The following is a 20,283-nucleotide window of genomic DNA, read 5'->3' on the forward strand; positions in this document are numbered from 1 at the left end:
GCCAAGTGATGGCTGGTGGCTCTGGACGAGTAACATTTCCAGTTGTCGGTGGAGGTGGTGTTGACGAAGGAGGGGCTGGTTGATTCCGGATGGCAGCAGGAGCAGGAGGTTTTGTGAAGTAAAACTTGCGTCTGTCGTTTAAATCCTGGAGGAGGGTGATCACGATGTATTTGAGGACACAAAACGAAATAAGGCCTGTCATGGCCTTAATAAACTTTTCCTCCTCTCCCAACATATTGATAATTTCACTCATTAATTCTGCATCGGAAAGATCAGACTTGGTGTGGGTGTTTGAGTTTAAGGAAGGAAGGAAGGAAGGAAAGAAGGAAGGAATTGAAGTTTGAAATCGAAATTTTTTAAAGTGTAACTTGCTCCGGATCCACCAAAATTGCCACGTGTTCATTATTTCTTTAAAAAAAACAATAAAATGTATTAATGAAAAGAATTGAAAAAAAAAATTACGATTGCCAAGTGACGGCAGGAGGCTGTGGAGCACTAACAGGAGCCTCTGGAGCACTAACCGGATTAGTTGGTGGTGGTGGTTGAGGAGATGGTGGAGTCGGACCAGCAGGAGCAGGTTTTTTTTGAAATATTCTTTTCGTTTATCATTCACTTCTTGGAGGAGGGGTATCACAATAAACTTAAACACCCAAAAAGAAATAAGGCCTGTAATGGTTTGAACGTAGTTCTCCTCTTCACCCAACAAATTGATGATTTGACTCATTTCATTGTCGGAGAGTTCAGTTAATTTTGTTTTGGGCTTTTCCCATCTCAAACTAAGGAAAACAAGAAGTTCTACTTTCACAAAAGTTCTCAAAGCAGAAGCTTAAATAACCTTAATTAAGAATGAATTAATTAACTTACGTTTACAAATTGTCTGAAGATGCTGATGAAACTGCGTGAAAGTGAAAGATGATGCGATGAAAGTGCGTTGCGTACGAGCTACGTTACGTATATGGCATCACATGTTACACCGTTGCCACTAACACCGGAACACTAACAGGATTAGTTGGTGGTGGTGGTTGAGGTGATGGTGGTGTCGGATTGTCAGCAGCAATAGCAGGTTTTTTTAAATAGTCTTTGCGCTTTTCATTAAGGTCATGGAGGAGGGGACCACAATCTTTTTCTTCGGAAAAAAACATTATTTTTTATCACAACGCCTTAGTTTATTTAGAAAGGTTAGGAGAGGTCATCTACTGATCTTTCGGTACCCTACCGCTTCTCGGTATGGGATTCTTCCCATGAAAAAAAATCCATTTTCCATTGTTGGTGACATGACATGGTAAGGCGGGAGCATGGATCAGCTGGTTAAGTCTTGGGTGAGCAGAGTCTATGTTGAACCGTTTTAGAATGGAGGAAATAATTTAGCTTGATTGACACATAGATTTTGTCTAGAATGTTCTCTTTGGATTTCCATCCCAACAAAGCAGTCGGCTGGGACCGATCGCATTACATAGAAATTGTCACGGAATAGTCAACGCACAAAAGAGTTTTTCAAGTAGTTTATAATGTCATAGATAACATCGTTGCTTTTATTGCACACCAGTCCGTCGTCAACCCAAATTGCTATGATGGAACAGTAGTTACAGAACTCTCCTTCTCTTGCAGTCAGCACAAACCCTTCCAGTTGCTCAAGATAGAGAGCTCTTCCATACAAAAAGGCAGTTTTTACATCTAGCTGGATTATGTTGAAATAAAGTGTAGTGACAGTGGACAATGAGATCCGTGGAGTTTCATACTTGACTACAGGTGCATATGCCTACGTCTCTTCGTAATCTATCCCTTGATTTTGAGTGTACCCTTTTGCCACCAAGCGAGCTTTCTTGCGTATAGTGGGGTTTCTTTGTATCCAGGCTTGATTGGAAAAATCCATCTGCGTTTGATGTCTTTCCGATTCGCAGGAAGTGACATATCCTCCAAATTATCATTTTCCATCATAGATCGATATTCTTCAAGTATTGCTGGTTCGAGGCGTCCGACTGTATTGCCATTTTGAATGTTTTTGGTTCAAAAAGGTCAATAATTCCTGCAGCCTTCATACCGATCCACGGTTTTGATGTGCGAATTCGTAATGAATATAGCCAGTTAGCACATGTTTGATTTCACTAGTTTGTTCAACTTTATCTATATTGGAATCAGAAATCAATGGTTCAATGTCTTCGTCATTTACAGACTGTACTTTTACATCATTAATTTGAATACCATTATCTTGTGGCTCATACATACGAAGGTTTTAACTATTTTAAATTTCTAAATGAGAAAATGTTTAAAACGAAATCGATTGATTGACATCACGTGTTTTTTAATACTCATGATTTATTATTTTCAAATGATAGACCTCTAATCTGGCACGATCATTGGCAAACAAACATCAAGGATAGAGGTTAAATCTTGCACGTTATTATTTCTGCACTTTAGCAGAGTTTAGACAGTAATATCCTTGTCTTAGCAAAACACATTTACACGATCTTCCCCACCCCTCGGGTTACATCAATGCTTAAAGACAGAAAATTTTTATTATATTGGTCCTCTAACCCTTCATTACCCAATTTTCAATAAAAAAAAATCGTATCAATAAGAGTAGAGTCCACAAGCTGGTAGGATGGTGAAACATTTGTTCACTCTCACTTAGACTGCATCAATAGTCCTATAACATTTTTAGAGTATTGCAATATATACGCCGACCAAAGTCAAGGGTTTATTGAATGTTCAGTGATTTGTTTTAAAAATAAGAAATACAGCATTTAAGAAATGAAAAAAATTGTTGCGAAATTGATTCCGCTCTAAACATTGTTTATGTCCCTTAAGCGTATTGTGTATACCACTTTTCTTTCACAGAAACAGTTAACGTGGATCTTTGATACATGCCTGATTGGGAAGCGCCTTAATGTTACAATTCACTGCAGGTTTAGTACATTTTGTGATGACTTATAATTTCACATTAAACAGCCTGGCTCTTAAAAATGAAAATTTTAATATTCTAGAACTACTTCCAGTTTATTCAATGGTTATTGATCTGACGAAACCGGTTGCAAGATACTTTAAGCTTCTGCTTGTTCTTGCAGTTGACCGCTGATTACCTGGTGCTGCTGGTAGCTCATTTAGTAATCGAAATATGAAATTCATACCAACAAGCAGGCTGGTGGGATGGTGAAAACTTTATTGTTCACTATGCTTCTCACCGTTTAATCGGCAAAATGAACTAACTCCTCTATTTTTCTGATTTCTTCCACGAAATCAAACGAACTCAGTATGGCTAGTGCGATAATAGAATTACAGCTATTAATATAAATATTTTTTATCCCATTATTACCAGCAACAATATTTCTCTGGTCACACTCATCAGTAACTCGTGATCTACCATTTCGTCTTTTTAATTTTAAACATTGATATATTTCTTTTCGGAATCTCTTAACCCATTTGTAAACTGTAACTATTGACCAACGGAGGATTTGAGAGATTTCGGTTACAATGTAACTAATTAAAAGGTAACCTACGAGAATCCTTTATCTATTCAGTCAAACGAGGGCACTAAAGATTATTATCCATGTTAAGGCAAGTTACAGTCCACCTTTAAACTAATTCTCTATTATTTTTCACAACATCGATGTAAAATTTTATAGGGTTACGTAACCTTTTCTTACGTCGTGGTAGAATTGCGATTGTTAAGAGGTAGATTTAAATAATTAGAGAGGTGGAGGAAAGACAAAGTAGTGATTTAAAAAAAATATGTAATAACACCTTCAATTGCTCAGTTTTCAGTTATCCAAAGGAGCATTTCAAAATGGAGGGGGGGGGGGGGGTTCTGGAAGTGGATTTAGAGGAAAGAGAAGTCCCAGACAAAAATCACGTGGTGGTGGAAGTAAAGGTTGTCGTGGTGGACGTACTTTAGCTCAAGACATGACAGCATTGGAATAAGAGAATGTTTTCGCTCAAGAAGAACAACATCCCTATCACGACCACTCTGAAAATGATGATCGAGATACCGTCACAGAGAAAGAAGATGCCCAGGTGAAAGCACCACTACCAGAAGGAGCCATTCTAATGCCAGTTTTCCAGCAACATAGATGGCCAACTTGGCGAAAAATGTGTTGGTCTAACTGGCACATCGTACCATGGTCGGGCGTTATCGTTGCCCAGTGCAAGAGCTTTAAGGATGGATGGTATCATGTTGGAAGCAAGAATTCTTTTTCTAACTTTTTGTGGAATTTAAGAAGAAATCACGAAGACGAATACCAAAAATCCAGCGGGACTGAGATGCCCACCCAGTCGTCTCTCTGAATGATTATGTGAATCGGGGTAAAAAAAAATGTCAGTTGCTAAGCAAGATTATTTAGAGAATTTGATGGCCGAATTGATTTGTAAAGACAATTTGCCTCTGACAATTCTACAAAGAGAAGGATTTTGCAATTTCATATCGGCTGCTATCCCAGATTAAAGAATACCCTGATACGAAAAAATTATAGATACTCTAATACCAAGTCTTTCGAGTCGAAAAAGTAGTCTGCGAATAAAAAAAACTTCTTGCATCATCCAACAGGTGTACTATCATGATGGATCTATGGTCGTCCAATACCATGACTGGCTTCCTCGGTGTATCCTGTTCTTCCGTTACCAAAGATTACATACCTTTCGCTTATTTTCTGGCTCTCAAGGAAATTCCCAAAAACCATACAGCCGCGGCCATACTTACAGAGTATGAATCGGTAATCTCTGACTGGGGTATTGACAAAAAGGCATGTATCAATGATATTCAATAGTATATATTCAAGCAAACAACATAATGATTTGTTTTAAATTTCAGGTTTGTCGCTGCGTCACGGACAACGCCAGAAACATAGTAGCAGCAATGAAAGCTACCGTCATTCGTAAACGCGAATGAAGCGATAGAGAGAAAAGAGTCTGTGGGAATTGAAATTGATGCTGTGATTGATGAGCCCAATTATTTATTGATTCCGGAATCCGAAGATTGTATTGCAGAGTCAGAGGAAGATTGGATGATGAAGACAAATCCCGATTTTCGATAGCTGAGTTGGAGTCATTCATTAATGAAAATGGTTGGAAAAACAACTTAACTGGTTTCTACCTTTCTGCTGCCTATCAAACTGGTTGTTTTCCCCATTATATTCAGCTAACCATTAGAGACGGACTAGAAGCAATGGAGGTATGTTCAGAGTTAGTCATTTTTTTTTTATTCTCTTCACGTAATTCATCACTTGTTTTGTAAGAAGTAACCAAAGGATTAGTAAATCAGTTAGGCAAAATTGCTGGTGGAATAAGGAGGAGCGTTGTTGACTCTAAAACTTTGATGGAATCTGTTGGATTCAAAATTCCCATAATGAACCTTACGCGTTGGAGTTCTCAATATGGAATGGTGAAACATTCAATGGAAGAAATGGAACGTGATCCCAACTTGCAGTCAAAGGTAAATAGTTGTACTACCCATGGATCTCTATCAACTATTCAGTTGCTCTGCTTCCGCGAACTTGAAGTATTGCTGGGACCGTTTAAAAATGCCACGGACACGTTTCAGAAAGACGGAGAAACTGTCGGGCTTGTTATCCCATATGTTTTTTTACCTGCTTAACCAATGTATTTTGGATCCCAAATGAAACCCGGATGCCCGCTTGATTAGTTCTTGTAAAAGTGGTGCTGAGGCTATCAGAACTTCCCTACAGAAGCGATTAACCTTCGTCTTAAAATATTCTCTATACGTAATTAGTAAGTGCCAACTAACTCAATGCAGTGCAAGCGGATATATTTTACATTTCCATTGTCTACTCACCATCTAGGATCGTTACTTGATCCCCGTATCAAAGGATCTTTTGTAGTCTCCTATGGAAGTGATAAAAAACCCGTTTTGCAAGCCGCGAAAGATGTCATTTCCTCGCATTATCGAACAATTTGAAACAATTTACATTTTTCTTTTCATCCTCTCTTCTCTCAATTATTCAATCGACAAATTTCGCGTTTTTCTATATCAAGACAAAAAAGAAACAGGTGGTACAAAAGCAAACGAGAGAGAGGGCGAAACACAAGCTTCAAAGCGGAGCAAACTTTCTCGACCGATGTTGTCAACGCTTTTACAACCCAGACCGCAACCCTCAGGTGCTGTTAGCAAGGTTTTAGTTGAACTTAATGATTATCATAAGGAACCGCACGTAACAAATGAAGCAGGGGAGTTTGTTTTATCATTCAGCCCAATCCAGTACTGGAAAATGAACAATTATAGATTTTCTGCACTTGCACCCATACCAAGCGACGTTATGGGAGTACCAGCTTCGTCAGCTAATATCGAGCGGGCATTTAGTACCGCTGTTGATCTAAAGTCAGCTAAAAGAAACAAAATCAAATCAGCTCTTTTTCAAATGCTTCTCCATTAAAAAGAATTTCCATTTTCTTTCTCTGAAACCGTAATGTCTGTCTTATCGAGTAATTGTCTTAAGTTATTTGGTGCTATATTGTTTTCAAAGCATTACTTAAAATTTTTTTGCATTTTAAAAACGTTTCATATTGACAGTTCTCACTTTGCACTAAAACACTTTATAACTTGGAATAAACAAATTTCAATAAATTTTTTGGATTTAATTTGATTTGGATTTAATTTGGATTTAGATTTTTTCTATGATTTTGATTTGACCTATTTTTGTTTAATGATTTGATTTGATTTTTTTTTAAATTTAAATTTTGATTTGATTTGGATTTGAAATTTCTTTAATTTTTTAAGATTTGATCAAATCCTGTATATTCGTCAAATCCAATACACTGAAAGCAACTAAATCTAACAATTAAAATCGATATTTTTTGTATGTGGGTAAAAAGCTTCTTTTTAAACAAGTTTTTTTAGTTTAAAAATACATAAGTACTAATGTCATATCTGTTGGGACAAATTAAATTCGAGGCGTGCATAGTTCTAAAAAAATTACATTTCATCGACACAGCTAAAAATCCCAACAGCAATGTATTGGGAGAGAAACACAACTATCCTCTTGTATCGCAAAACCAATTTGGCATTCTTACGGCAAATATTTAAGCCATTTTAAATGAAAAAATATGCTACAAAAAAATACGGAAGTCCCAATAACACAAAAACAAAAGAACAAACATGCCAATATCAAATTTAGCAATAATACATGAAAACAAAAAATCAAGTAAAATTTTTTGTGATCAAGGACGGATATCAACATTACAGGTAACGGAGCCTCTACCACCTCTACCCTCTCTACCGCCTCTTTCAGATCCACGGCTGTTGTGGGCATGCACTTGGTGACCGTGCCGAAGATCACTGCAAGTGAAAAATTACAAATTACAAAGATTTTCACGAATAAATATAATTAATTGTAATTTTTTTTAAATTAATGGTGATGTGATTGGGAACTGAACCGTATCCCGCAGAAAATGACCACGGAAATTATTTCCAATTAAAAAACCTTTGAAGTAACCATATAGTTCATACCTTTGACCACCACACCCCCAATGAGGGGGTGTGGTGGACGCTAAGTTTTCGCTGGTGGGCGATGGGCCAGGAACCAGGACGGCAAGGATCGACTATTCATGGCCCGTCACTGCTGTTGACATCGAAGCTATATTTCAACAAGAAATTACATCAGAAAATATCCCTTCCTGTCACCCCCTGATTGAAGCCCTGAAGACCGATTTACAAAACTTTCGGTCGAATGTTGAGGAAATACCCAAAGGTTTCATGGAGTTAACCTTGCCCATTTCAGTGCAAACTGTGGATAGCTCCATAAACGTAAAGGGGAAAACAAACAAAGACGGAACAAGGTATCTCATAGCCCAATTGACGGGATACTAGACTGCGTATACCCTCAAGGCAAAAGACCAAACCGTTGTTTTCAAAGACATGTAAATGTTCACATTTTGCTTTGTTTATTTATATTTTTTTATAAGAATAAACATGTTTTTCTGTAATTTTTTTTTTTAAACTTCGAGCATAATTTTATAAGATTACTTTTACCGCAGCTGCCCGCCAATTATCTATTGGAACTCTTCGATGCCGAATGTTATTCTCGGGTTATTAAATCTGATCCCGTTCCGTCTCTCGAAGTCATCACATCGACATTTAGAAAGTTTCTTTAAGTTTTGATGCATCCGCATTAGGGGACAACTTTAAATACTTTTTCTGCTGATCACGAAAAAAGTAAGGCATTTTAATATGTCTTGAAAGCGATGAATTTTGAAAATCTGTTATTTGCGCAGCGATTTTGCGCCAATTTCAAATTGAAACTTCAAGACTATTTTCAAACTTCTTTTCAGAAGAAACAAATTCATAATGCGATTTATGATTTGATTTTGGCGCTTCTTGTTTTGTTGATGTCACTTCCCAAACAACTCTCAACCAAAGAACGGAGAAATCAACTGAAGAGCCTCATGGAGACACATGCTGAGATGGAGCGAGAACTGGAAGAGAAACCGAAGCTTTTAACAAACGTATGTAATATTCAAGCAAATTTGAAGACACCAATTCACTTCAAAATTTTAAACCTGCTCTTCAAAACTAGTTTATCCGTTTGGCGATTCAAAGAATTAAAAAATTTGATTGCTGGGAAATGTAAGTAAGCTGTTTTCCTTCGAATAAAATTGGCTGATGCCTTTTCAGTTTTCTGTCATAGCACATGGACTTGTTGGTTGGTCTTGTTGTTGGTCATGGACTTATTCATTCATTCTTTGGATTACGCTCCTCCGTTTCCCAACGTAAAGACAGAAGGTAGAACACACAGTGTAAGTATTGGACTCACGTGATCGGTTAGTTACCAAATAGTTTTTAATAAAAACCCAGCAAGTATATAATATTTTTGCAAATTCATTGCAGAAAAAAGTTTGAAGCGGCTTTAATCGACTGCGAAAATCAATTTAACCCAAAAACCCCCACTGCTGAACCAGTCTTCCTAGCTTACGTACGGCGTGAACTGACACTCTCATGAACGGCGTGAACAGAGTCAACAGAAGTCTTTCTACAATCCACAATTCCACAGCATTTCCACCATTTTGCTTGTGGAAACGATTATCAATCGATATGAATGCGTACAATCTGGAAAATCCGTTCCGCCGATTTAAACCGCTAGATGGTGCCACGCAATTGTATATTATTTGAGTGATTTCTAAATTAAATAGCTCTAGTGGAGTGCTATTATTTTAGGGGGTCATTTGTCGTTCCATAGCTATGAGTAAACAAATAAAACGTAAGCAAGACACAAAATGCGCAGAATTTGTCTTGCACGCAAAAAACTAAAATGAGCGTCTCAAATTCTGGAATTTTTGCGCGGAAATGCACTAATATGCGTGCATCGCAGGGGGAAAATGCGCGCCTAGACACTAAACTGCGCGCTGGTCGAAGGGAATATGCGCGACACAAACCTGCCGCTCTCTAATTAGGGAAAAAATAACCCTACAAAGACGCAAAAAAAGCAAAATACAGAGCTTCGTTAGTTCTATGACAAGTGTCATTTTCATTTTTTTTTAGATTCATTTAATATAATGAATTTTAAATTGAAAATGAGATTTGTCATTTTTCCCCTTCTATCCCACCCCGTGGTGTTGTCGCGATTTCTCCTTTGTTTCATTTTCGGAGGAAGGGAAAATATCGCCTACTAGAGCAAAAGCGAAAATTTCCCACCTATTTCATCTAAATTAATTTTGAAAAATACTAGTATTCCATAAACTGGAAAGTCTAATTAAGTCTAATTCCTTCTAATTCCTTCTAGTTCCTTTTAGTTCCCTCTAAATTTCTTTTATATTTCCTTGTGCAAATGACACGAAAACTTGAATACTAATTTTGTTATATAAATATAAATAAACTAAAATATAATTGAAAATTGAAATAATAATAAATTTTCGGCGAAAGTCTAGTTTAGTGCCCTAAATCTACACTCTTTTGCTTCAGCACAACAATACTAATTAACATTTCCATGTTACACTATAACATTATGCTACTCTAGTTTTCTGGTAAGAATTTACCCATTCTTAAAAGTTGTTATTTGTATTTTACGTATACTAAGATTTTAAATTGTTCATGTATCTTTTACATTCACAAAATTAAAATTTATGGGGAAATAATTGTTAAAAAAACGCGTCAGAATTGAATTATTTTTTGATCTCGAAGTTCAGTTGGAATAGGTGACTTTAAAGAATCCATGAACTGCAATCGCACTGAAGAGTTAAATCGGCTACGAACATCGGCTGTAGTTCAAAGTCCTTTCTTTCCCCGGCCCTATCCAAATGGCATCACTTGCATCACGGATTTAAGTGCACCGCTTGGTTTCAAAATTTTGCTCAATTTTGAATTTCTCGATTTGGAAGAGGAAGAAGAGTAAGTAGCAACCTGCAACTCTGTTGAGTGAAGCACGGATTATAAATAATTTAGATAAGATACACGCGTGTAATTGAATGAAAACATTATGTGTGTAAACAGTGGTGAAACATATAAAATGATTAAGAAGCAAAAGGAATTTCAAAGTTTTATTGAGAAATATTTAAAAATCTATCAGCTAAATATATTCACAGGGGTTTTTGATCGCGGAAAATTTTGAATCTCCAAGATTTAGCACCTTTTCTTATTTTTTTTCTTTTCTGATGTCTTGAATTTATCACGAGTTTCTATGTATTTGATTTTCTTTTATAGTTGCAACTACAACGTTCTTGATCTGCAAAACTTGGATGAAATATTGATTTTCGATGAACGTAGAGATTCCAGTGTAACTCCTTGGCGGCGCTGTGGAAATTGGAATTCGCGTTTAAAGCTCTTGCAATGGAGGAGTAACGGGAATTAAGCCCGAATCATGTACGTGGAAACTTTTTCAACTTGTTAGACTCTTATTAGATGCCTAGCTGTATTTTTAATCCCTGCATCAATTTGCCAAATAAAAGGTTTACTTCGGATAGTTCTTATAATACCAACGGTTTTCAACTGAAAGCAAGCATAGAACGAGGTACGCACAATAAATATTTGATGTTGTTGTCATTTTAATGATTATTGATAGGATTGCAAATGTACTATAACATTTTTGGTATATAAACGTAGCTGACTTAAACTGCCTTGAAGCTGGTTCCAGTTTTCATCATGGCCGTTGTTATTTGATTGCACCATACCCGGAAATTTGCTGGTTTGAAGCGGATAGAATATGTAAGATTATGCAGGTAAATTCTATTTCAAAATCATTTTCCATCAATCAGTACAGTCACATGGATTAGGCTACATCTTTTTGCATAAGCAAATTTATCCTAGTCACAATACATGTGCTAAACACATTTCGTATTTCTTTTTTCTCTGCTTATACTCTCATGGGCTGAACTAGTACTGTCGGACAGCAACAGTGAAGAGATACATTTTCTAATTGATCAAATAAATTCCAACGAACAGTTAAATAATACTGCTTTCTATTGGATCGGGCAAACTAACCGATTCCAATTCAGCATTCCGCAATCAGGTACGACAAAAGAATATTTTATTATGGTTGACTGATTACTTATCGATCGTGATACATTTTAGCATTATTTAACAATATTTTATAAACTTTATTTTGCTGGAGTTAACTTTACTTATTACATTAGCTGATGCCATCCAGAAATGCCCAGAGATTCATGTTTCATCTTCAGTTTTAAACACATATACAAATCTGGAACCATGTGCCACTACCGGAGGATATGTTTGCGAAAAAATCGTTAAAAGTAATCATTAAAATTTCTCGCGTGAATTGCATTCGTGTCGAAGAAAATCTGACATAATACTATAGACTAGTGACCGCATTTCCGCTTGAGTATTTCGAATGAAACAGCATATTAAAAGCCGTGTACTTTTTTATTTTAATTGCTTTTTTCTTGTTCTTTGATAAAACGAAAAATGTTCCAATCAACGCAAATTAAATCAATCCATTGCTTCAATTATTATGCTTCTGAACTGCTTCATAAATTGTTTTATTCCAAATGTTCACTTGACAAATTATGTTATCATACTACTGCTAGGTAACCGTGGAATAGAACGAAATTTGTCAATCGAGTCCCATGAAGGCGAGGTCAAATCGCCCAATTTCCCGGCGGCTAATGGCGAGGAAAATCACTTTCGGTTGCACATCAAGGCACCAAATAGCTCTTCTAACTCCGAGCGCCTTGTGGTGCGCTTCAATTAGATTGCTATTGAGTTCCAGGAGAACTGCCTTTACGACTACATCGGACTTCAAAGTAGAGAAAATGGCCCTATGCAGAAGATTTGCGGCCATCACACCACCAATCTAGAGAGGTAAAACGGAAGTTTGAAAGCGGAAATTAAAATTTAGTGAACAGTGATCACCTACTTTTCCCTCGTGCTTTGTTGTTGTTAAAAAAAACGAAATCTTTCATATTATTTTATGAAAGACTGGATTACATCTCGGAAACGGTCGAAATCTGGATAACATTCCACTCGGATTTTTCTGTCTCGGGAGATGGGTTCCATGCCGTATGGTCAACAATGTCACTATCTGGTTGCCCACAAAAGACTTTTACCGAACCACAAGACGAACTTTTCAGTCCTCATTATCCCTACTTCTTATTACCAAATTTGAACTGTACTTATAATATCGTGGCCCCAGGTAAATTTCATTGGTATATTATGGCATATATTGGTGGATGGTGATGTGGTATCCATAACGCTTATTGTTTTGGATTGTTAGAAAGAACAAGGGTGTGGATCAAATTTCACGTTTTCGTCATCGACTTCAACAATGGACGCCAGCACTCTCCCTGCCGTGATGAGTACGTTCGCTTGGATTGGGGTTCCTCTAAATTCATCGTCTTGTGTGGATCACATAACTTGTCGAGGGACTCTCTGCAATGGATCTCCGACGGCAACCAGCTCAATGTACACCTGATGTCTCACAACGGAAAGCAGGGCCGCGGTTTTCACGCCTCATACAAATTCAGTAGGGCCATTTCAATATCAATAATCTTCCTCTAGAATTCAAATTAGAAATAATTCCATAGCGCAGTGGCATCAACTGAGAGCATGTGTGTTCTCTCTCTATAGTGCCCGTTCCAACCACTTTGATCGACACTTTGTTCCTGGACACCGACGAGGAGCTAGAATTGATTCCATTCAATTATCCTCAGCCGACTCCCAATCAACTGCTCCAGCGAATCACATTAGTGACTCATCATGGGTCCTACCTTCGCCATAAAGCTGCCAGTTGGCTGACGCCGTGTGATTATCTAGCCTTCCGTCCATCGGTGACGGCCGTGGTGGTTCTGAGGGACGTTTATAACAATAACACGGAGATTAAACTGTGTTATAGAAACGAAACAGTGGTTGATACAACGCAGGAGTTAGGACCAGCTCTCTATGAATCAATGTTTCATACCTTGACCATTGAATACAGCACTCACGCCGATATCAACTGGCCGGGAGTTCTCGGCCACGTCAAAGCATTGCAAGGTAAATGTCATTATAAACTTGAATACTATGGCCGTACATCGTAATTATAGCTCGTTTTGCAACATTATTAAAGATTTAAAATTATTGCTAGAAACTCAGTAATATTCAGAAATATTTTTTTAAAATTATGTTTATAATCCGGCTAAATAGAGACATGTAATTATATGTTAGATCCCAACTACGCTGAGAAAGTTTCTGTTATGGCCGACGACTCACCAGTGGAGTCTTGTGACCACACCCCTTGCCAGAACGAAGGTGTTTGCACTGCCGTTGACAATCAATATTATTGTCAGTGCCATAGATATTGGAGAGGTACTATACTGCTGCTTCTTTCTGTTTACACAAGTTAACTCTTGGTCATAAAATCTCTTTTTATACACCGCTAGGGCTGTTCTGCTCATTGACTTTGTGTCAGCTACCCTCTTCGTGCATCCATGGCATCTGTTCCACTCTCAACGGAACCCAGCGGTGTAGCTGCGATCCGGGATTCACGGGTCATTTGTGCGAATCTCGATTAGCCCCTTGCGATTTGGATCCCTGTGGCGATCGTGGCAAATGCGTTCCCTCTGCTGATGGTTTCATCTGTCAGTGCCATCCGTGGTGGCAAGGTATTTGGTGCATTTTTTAGGATTGCTGTAGCCACTGTTGTAGCTTTGTTTTGTCCCCCCTCCTAGTCTCATATACTCTCATCAACATGTTTGACGTGTTATACGTCTTTGTTCTTAGTACACGCGAGCGCGTGTCTTTGTCTTGCAAAAACTCTTTTTTTATTTTTTTGCTCGTTTCTTTGACATGAGTTATCGGTGCTCACGACTGCAAGTCTCTCAAGTATATACCTTCTACATGTTTCGTGCTTCATAGCACTCTACTATTATTATTTTATTGCTTTCTCGGTGTCCATTCAAACTCTAGATTCGTCCAGCACCGCTCATCGAGGTGTAGTGTGTAGTGTGCTCCCTCGCCCCGAATCGTGCAACCTTGAACGTTTAACTACTTTACTTCACCTTCAGTCGCATAATCTTCTTGCCAATTCGTCTACTAACAGTCTTCATAGTACTAATGACATCAACACATCTATCACTCTTCTTACCGATTACATCAGATCGTGTGCCATCAAAAGCAAAAATACAGCGTCTCAATCTTTAACCCAGCCAAAAAAATGCCTTGGTGGAATAGGAAACTCTGGTCTCTTCGCCACGATCTCAGGACTGCGTTCAAGAATAGGTCTCTTCTAAGATCACCTGAAGCAGAACTCGAATACAGATTAATCAAATCCAAATACCAACAAGCTATGAGGTCCCATAAGAGGGCCTCATGGAAAGATTTCTGTTCTGCTAATTTCAATGGCGAAATTTTCGGAGCGTTAAAAAAAAATAACCCAACCACCTCCTTCCAATGGCCTTCCCCAAAAACTGAGCTCTCTTGGATCTGTTTTCAGATCTCAGAACCAATTTATGCAGTGTCTCGCCGACAACTTCTTCCCAAAACAACCTATCACATTGCCTCAACACTCCTCGTTAGAATCCGAAGTTTATAGACAACTGAACAGCAGCCTCCTATTAGAATATTCTCCACCTATAACTCTGGCTGAAATCCGTGAGAACCTAAAACCGCTAAAAAATACCTCCACTCCAGGACCAGATGGTCTCTCGATGATCTGGCTAAAGCTTAGTATCGAGCACGTTATGCCTCTTATCGAATTTATTTTCAATGCCTGCGTCTCTTTCAATTACTTCTCACCTTCCTGGCGATCAGCCAAAGTAATTGTTCTGAAGAAACCAAACAAAGACTGCTACGAGACTGTCAGCAGTTTCCGTCCAATCAGCATCCTAAACAGTCTATCCAAACTTTTCGAAAGAATCCTCCATACGAGACTGAAGAAATTAGCAGTTGATAATCAATGGTTTATCCACAATCAGCATAGCTTTCGCGAGGGCAAGTCCACAGAATCTGCGGTTACAGATCTAGTCAATCATATAGAATGTAGTTGGAAAGCCAAGAAAACGGTAGCGTGTGCTTTTTTAGATATCAAGAGTGCATTCGACGCTGCATGCCACCCAATGATTTTACGTGGACTCATCGGCAAAGATTGTCCAAGGTACCTTATAAAGGTCATTGAGGCTTTCCTTCTTGATCGCACCGCCACTATCTCGTCCGAAGATGAAGAACCCCCAAGGGAGCATTTTGTCACCATTCCTTTGGAACATCCTTCTCGAATCCCTATTCCTACTCTCCTTCAGTTTTGACTTCATAATCAATGCATATGCCGACGACATTTTGCTATGTGCCACCAATGTCTTAGCTCACCTAGCAGTCAGAAACCTCCAACTAATGTGCAACTCTGTGGTTGATTGGGGTCTAAACTCTAAACTCTCCTTTAATGCACTCAAAACTGTGTTTATGGTTTTCTCTCGTAAACAATTTGATCGATCTGCTTTCTGTCTTGTCATAAACAACGTAAGCATCCCTCACTCTAGATATTGTCGCAATTTAGGTCTCATAATAGATGAGAAACTGAACTGGCGAGCCCACATTGCTAAAATTTGTACGGAGGCTACCAAAACCTTCAATACTATCAAAAGATGCTTCCGGCTATCCTGGGGCCTCTCACGCTCCAAACTTCTCCTCCTCTACAATGCTGTAATCATGCCAAAAATCTCGTATTGCTGTCCGAGTTGGGTTTCCGCAACCAAATTCTCCTGGTGCAGGAAGAAGTTTCGCAGTTTTCAGCGACCAATTGCTACGAGCATCTTTCGAGCCTTCAAAAGCACGTCTGGGCAGGCGGGTTTCGTTCTAGCTTCGACAACTCCATTAGACCTTAAACTTATTGAAATCACTTGTAATAGGTTCTTGGCAGGTGCTCCAATTCCAGTCTCTTCATCGTCTGTGATCGCAATCCTAGTGGAAAAAGCGAGAGCGGCAATGGTCACCTCTAGTCGTCCAGATCCTCCCTCCCTTTCAACAATAAAAGCCACCACAAGAAGATTAATCTTAAAATCAATCGAACGAAGAATGGTCCATCTGTACTTCCAGCTGTCTCACTAGAGAATTCTTCCCCTCTATCCAATCCGCTCTTACGCTGAACAAACTCAACCCCTCTTTTGAAGTTATGCAAGTGCTATCGGGGCACTCCTTTCTTAATAAATTTCTACACCAGATCAAAGTTCAATCTTCTCCACTCTGCTCTTGTAACCAGGACGACGAAACAACTCAACATTTCCTTTACTCATGCATGAAATTTTCAGAGCAGCGCGCTGCTCTTATCAAGGCCGTCAACATAACTCCCTCACACTGGCCACCCAATCTAAATTAATTTTTATGCAACACCATACTTTGGAAGGCTTTCGTGACCTTTGCCGCATGATTGATGGAAGTAACTGGACATGGTTGATGGAATATAGCAATCGTTCTTTCAACGTTTGCACGCGTATTTTCAAATCTAGTTCCTTGCTGGATTTGGATGTGGTTTACTTTTGCTGTGTTTCAGATATGTTTTCATCATTCTACGACGTGGATTACGAATTCAAAAGCGAAATGAAGAAAGCGCGTGAATTATCTTGTGTATTGGATTTGTACGCAAGTTCCATTAGAAACGCCAGAAAACTACAGGAAGACGAATTTAAGAAATTAATTTAGATATCAGAATCTCGCAATCTCGATTCTGAGATTGGAGAATTGGAATATGAGGTATTTTCCATTCTGTGCTACGTTTGTTGAACACTGTCTTGATTTAAATCTTTACTTGATCAATCTTCTAAAAATGTATGATTACTGTATTCCTTTTCTTTCGTAAGTTATTCCGACATGGATATATTTGTCAACATTTTGATGTTCAAATACTTCCGTTAGAAATTTTAAAGAATTTTGAAATGAATATTTTGTGTATTGAAATAGGTATTGATTTCTATAGAAATGTCGCGGGATGATTAGTATGAATTAATGTGTAGTAGGCAAACCCTTACTTATTCGTTGAACTGGGTTTTCCTTAATTTAATTAAGATTGAAGTAAATTTGTTTCCCATATAATGAGAATTTGTTTGTCAGTAGGTGTCGTTATTTCACCGTTTCCCTATGTCGACTGTTTTCAGCTGAAAAATTCCTTCCAAATAGTTCATTTGTTATTGTGATCTGTTCCTGGTGTTCGTTCTTTCCCATCAAATCTAAGTTCTCTCGGACCAGTTGGCCAAGGCCATGACGCCATCTGACCTTGGTCTACTGGTCCGACAAAGTCGAACAAGGCGAGGTGGGCTCTTGTAGCAGACGGATTCTACCGGCAACTGATGCGTTGCCGCGATTGAAACAAATGTGAACAGCTGACAATACCCACTAAATAGTTCAGTCGTTATTGTGATGTTTTCCTGGTGTTCGTTCTTCACCATCAAATCTAACATGCGTTGGAGGTTTCACAATACAATACAAAGAAAGTGAATAACTATTTCAAGTGAAGTTTTTATTTTCAGTCGAATACGTAACATAAATTGGTACTTTAAACCGGCGAGCAGTGATGAAAATTAACATTTGAGTGAAAATTAGGTACAAGAACATGAAATTGAAATTTGTTCACATGTTAGTGGCATCGGGAATCACCATTTTATATGTTTATAAAATGGTTGAAACTTGAATTGAGAAAACTTCCCCTTATTTTTATTTGGCGGACGTCAACGCTGACGCCGGATCAACAATACCCAATGGTTCACCACTCTACTAGCCTCTTCCGACAGACGTCGACTAAGCTTCCTTAATCTTGCAAGCCTTACAAGTAAACAACTTCAAGAGCACCACAACAAATGACCTACCGAAAGAAACAGTTTCTCAAACGTCAAGTGAAAATCAATGGTACCTGACTTTAAAGTAGCACTCATGAAACTGGAAACTGAATCGAAAACAGCACGCTGCATTCCTAATGTGTGGTGCCGCAATCCTTCAACACTTTTACACGACAAACGAAACGCCTAGTATTCACACGCATGAAGGAGCATTGTAAATTGATATAAAACTTCGTTGTTTGTTACAAAAGATTTTTCCAAACGGTGGCTAACTACGTCTTCTTTTATCAGGGTCTGGCGGAACCGGGAAATCTAGAGTTCTTGAAGTTCTTGTGAAATTCGCCAGAAACTGGTAAGTGCCCGAATCAATTATGGTAACCGCATCCGGTGGTAGCGCAGCAGTCCTGGTCGGCGGATCAACTCTCTTCATTCTGACCTCGGCATACCACCCGGCTTAAATCCTCCACCACACACAGAACTTATTGGGGCAACCTGGTCTCATGTTGACGTTCTTTTCACTGATCAGTTTTGCATGGTATCCGCTTTTTCACGCTTTTCGATGAACGTTTATGACAGCTCAAAGTACGTCCATAAGTCCCATTCTGCGGAATTAATATAATTTTTCTTCCAATTGCCACCCGTCGGCACGCCTACCATTTGCACTCCTCCCAACGAATTTCTAAAATCACTACGGAAAACGTGTTTGACAGATACAGCTTACTGAAAACAATCTATTGCAGGACGAAAAATGAGCAGCGTCATTAGAACGGTGGTGGGTTAATAAACAAACAGTGGATGAAATTGCCGACGTTAACAGTCGCTTTATAACTTCCTCATCCACCACCGTATTACCGACACATACCAAAACAAGCCCAGCCCTACAGATTGTACAGATGGTACAGATAACATCATGCAGCCCCCAGTATCCGCATAACCAGAAAATCCTTCGTGTTGTATTAACTTTCTTCCTACTTCAAAATAATACAAGTTGAGTTTGGAAAAGTCATTCATCCCATTGTGATCTGAAAAACAAGAAGAGGCATGCAAGCGCACCATTGACCTCTAGTTTCCCACGTAGACGCTTTCAGACATAGATGCCAACCCAAGTCACCCACTAGTTAATAAATAGCACGATGAAAAAAAACGCGTCAGTCTTCTGTTAGTTTTGGAGTAAGTTGTTGTCTATACTTGCCCAGAGCAGCAACCTCTTCAAGTAGACCTTCACTCCTTCTTTATCTTAACCTTCGAGCCAATCTCGCTTCTCTAACTTCCTCTACGCTGATTTTTAATTCACCGTGCTCCTAGTATGGTAAAATAAAAAAGGTTTCTTGAATTATTATAGTCTTTTTCATGTTGAAAGTTATCCGCTTATGTGAGACTTTCTACACTTAAGGGGCATTGTTGATGATGACAGTATCGTTTAACCTGAAAAAATTACTATTTCCCACTTGACGATCTAGTACTTATTACTATTAGAAAAGCTTTTGAAGTTGATCTTAAAGTGGAAAGTGGTGGTAGGACCTAAGCTCCAGTAGTTTATTTTAATGGTATACCGAAAAGTTTTCGCATGGAACGCACACGCTATGTTCAATGTCCATATTTTATGCTTGCCTAGATGACCGCGCTTATGAAACCCATTCTCTTGTTGTTAACATCAATTTGTTGGATAATACCAATGACCGGTTTGTGTTAGCAACTTTCCTTTTTCGATAGGCTCGCAATTTCACCGCGTTTTTCTAATACTAATATATAATAAAAAAAATATATATATAATAAAATTAATCAAAACAGTTTGTTACAGTGACGTTGCTCTTTCTTGGTGAAGTGGTCAGTTCGATCAATTATTATGTGGGATACGTTTTGAGAACGCATAAAAGATCTTTTGAAATGTTGAATGACTTCTGTTTTTGTCCATATATAGTTGCTTTTATTCCACCCGCTTCATCTCTTCAATTCTAAGATTAGCAAACATTGGGCACGTTCCAGTGAGATCTGTGCATCGATCCACATAAATGGGGATGTTTTCTGCTAGAAATGAAGCCATCCTTCCTGATGGACATCCAGCACACAAAGATCTGTCCATCTTCATGC

Source organism: Daphnia pulicaria, chromosome 6 (assembly GCF_021234035.1).
Source record: "Daphnia pulicaria isolate SC F1-1A chromosome 6, SC_F0-13Bv2, whole genome shotgun sequence".
Lineage (NCBI taxonomy): Eukaryota > Metazoa > Arthropoda > Branchiopoda > Diplostraca > Daphniidae > Daphnia > Daphnia pulicaria.